This window comes from Chiloscyllium punctatum, unplaced genomic scaffold, assembly GCF_047496795.1.
Source record: "Chiloscyllium punctatum isolate Juve2018m unplaced genomic scaffold, sChiPun1.3 scaffold_313, whole genome shotgun sequence".
In the NCBI taxonomy this organism is placed as follows: domain Eukaryota; kingdom Metazoa; phylum Chordata; class Chondrichthyes; order Orectolobiformes; family Hemiscylliidae; genus Chiloscyllium; species Chiloscyllium punctatum.
In genome coordinates this window covers 32,521-35,772 of record NW_027310047.1, presented here as the reverse complement: position 1 = coordinate 35,772, position 3,252 = coordinate 32,521, and positions in this window count along the sequence as shown.

The window sequence follows — 3,252 nt, the reverse complement described above, 5'->3', positions numbered from 1 at the left end:
GAAGAAGAGACGTTCTTCATTCAGGTGTCGGAAGATGAGGGTTTGGTGATGGAGAAGTCCGAGGACCTGCAGTCCTTGGCGGAGTGGGAGGGGAAGGTAAAGTATTCGGACACGTGGCAGTGGGGTTGCTTAGTGTGGGTGTCACAGCGATGTTCTCTGAAACATTCTACAAGTCGGTGCAGGGTTTGCACTTCGCAAGGTCACCCCTTCCGCCCCCAGCACTTCCATCCAAAGCCTTAAAGGATCCTGACACATCTGTCAGAAATTTCGGTGTACTTCCACACACATCATCTCCTGTATCTGTTACAGACAATGTTGTTGACATTCAACTGAGGACACAGGAGGGTAATTTGTGGATCATTTCAGGGAACATATCTCGGTCACGCGCACCAACCAACCTCACCAACCCGTCGGTGAACACTTTAACTCCCCCTCCCACTCCACCATAGACACGTAAATGCTGGGCCTCCTCAATCACCAAACACTCACCACTCTACGTCTCATCTTCCACCTTGAGACACAGCAACCACACTGGATCATCAGTTTCTTCGTTTCCCCTCCCCCACCTTATCCCAGTCCCAAGCTTCCAACACAGCACCGCCATCTTGACCTGTCCATCTTCCTTTCCACCTGCGTGCTTTACCCTCCTCTCCGAGTATCACTTTCACTCAGAGCTTCATCTACCTGACACTTTCTCATCTACCTTCCACACAGCCCCACTTCCCTGCTATTTACCTCTTAGCACTTCCAGCCCACAAGTCTCATTCATGATGACGGGCATTTGCTAGAAATGGCGATTATCCTGCTCATTCGATGCTGCCTGACTTGCTGTACTTTTGCAGCACCACATTCACAGCTTGCAGCCAGTGAATCCATGGAACAATTTAGAAATTCCTACTTTGGAAATAGAACATTTGACTCAAGATGGTGACAGAGACATACTCTATTCTCAGAACTTTAATATATTCTCTGAGCTGAGATGTCACATTTCCGTTCGATAAAACATTAGATTATCTTTTGCTCTCGAGGATATGGCTTAATAGAAGTTCTGGGACTTACATTTTAACGAACAGAGCCAATCAAAGATGAAGATTTTAACAGCAATCTAGGTTTGCTCAATATATCGTTTTAATTGCATGACACTGCGAGCTTTTGCTGTAATGTCTGTGTCTTATGCTCCTGCCCCTCTAGTTTCCTGACAAAGAAGCAGCGCTTTGAGTGCTGGTGCTTTGAAGTAAACCTTTTGGACTGTGATTCTGGTACTGCGCGATTTTTTACTTTGTCCACCCCTGTCCTACAGTGGCACCTCCACATCATCTGATGCAACTGTACACAATTATGAGGGGCAATTCCAGTGTGGAATGAAAATCAGCTGTACACTTGTTTTGATGGCTCAAAAGGAAAGGGGCACACTTTTTACTGCTGAAGTGCAGGCGGTTTCAAGGGAACTTCACCCATCGTCTCGTGTAGATGGTGTCTGAAATGGACTGTCTGGGAAAGTATTGCAAATGGGTAAACTCACGACTTTCATAAGTTCCTACGATGTGCATTTGTGGCGTCATTTTACTCAATGCTTTGGCCTATTCATGGGACATGGGAACAGTGTTTTTTTCTTTGCCATGCAATTTCACAGACTGAGGGGCCTCTTTGATGCTGAACTATTTTATGATTCTGTAATTCAGAGAATAATACGTCTCTCTTGTTTTGTAACAGTGCTGAATATCACTACTAAAATTTTTTTTCACACAGTTGCAGAATCTGGAGACACTGACCCGTGTGTGTTTCACAACGTGTTAGTACAGCCCTGGAGAAGTTTGAATTGCCATGAGACTGAATGTACTGGTAAAGCAGAATGTGATGTGCACCTGAAACACGGATGGTATCGATTCAAAAGGTAATACAAATTTCTACCTGGCAATAATCCATTAAAGATGGATAATGTTCTTTTCATCATGAGACTACCTTTGTTTGACTGCATGGATGGGAACTGGGTGAAGTCGGAACCATCAGGTTGAAAAATAACCGATTAAACATTGTGACAGGATGGCCTCTAAGAAGGATATGTTCCATCTTGTTTCTCGAGGAAACAAGTGTTGTTAACGTTACCACGATAATCTACTCCATGTAACGATGACTCAATAGTTTTGGTCCTTTCATAAAAGTGGACAAAAGAAGCATGAGCGTGAGAGTCTGGCTCGCACAGTAATAGTGTTTTAGTTTTTGCTGTCAGTTGTTGGAGTTGGGCTTTTCGGAATTGGAACTGAAGACACAACCCTCCCTCTGCTGCAGAAAAAAAGAATGAGGTCTCATTCTGCTGCTATATTTGTGCTTTTTCCTGCACTGGAGAAAATCACATATACTGGAAGTCCGCTTCCTGATTTTGTATTTTTGTCAAGAATGTATTTATGAAATGGTACTATGTTGGAACAGTTGATGAGTCATCATTAATATATGACTATTTTCTCAAGTATTTAGATAGATTTAAAGTCATGCCAATTTTTTGTATTTTAACGCTGGTGTGGGGAAACAATATATTTTGCTCAAACCAACACAGTTTGAACAATATCGTCACATCTGGAATGCCACACTTCACACTTACCTTTAAGTAAGATAAAGGATATGTAAAGACTATCTCATGACAAGTCATGATGGATTTGGTCGGATGTGTAACAATGCAAATAGGCACCGATGAAGACGGTTCAGAGAGACACAGGAGAAACGACAGCTGTTTCTAGATGACGAACAAAATAGCGACATAGTAAGGCCAAGGGAGAAAAATCTAGATAGATGGAGGCATATTAAACAGGAGGAGAATAAAATATTGAGCCTCACAGGTTGTGAAGGGGAAGCAACGAGTATACAGAATGATACAGATAGGTCAATGGGTGGCACGGTGGTAGAGTGGTTATCACTCCTGCCTTACAGCGCCAGAGATCTGGGTTCAATTCCCGCCTTCAGGCGACTGTCTGTGTGGAGTTTTTACATTCTCCCCATGTCTGCGTGGGTTTCCTCCGTGTGCTCCGGTTTCCTCCCACTGTCCAAATATGTGCAGGGTAGGTGAATTGGCCGTGCTAAATTGTCCATTGTGTTAGGTAGAAGGGTAAATGTAGGGGAATGGGTCGAGATGGGTTGCTCTTCGGAGGGTCGTGTGGACTTATTGAGCCGAATGGCCTGTTTCCACACTGCAAGTAATCTATCTCATCTGTCATGTTAAAGAAGTGAGCAATAATGCATAAATTGGGTGTAATGAGA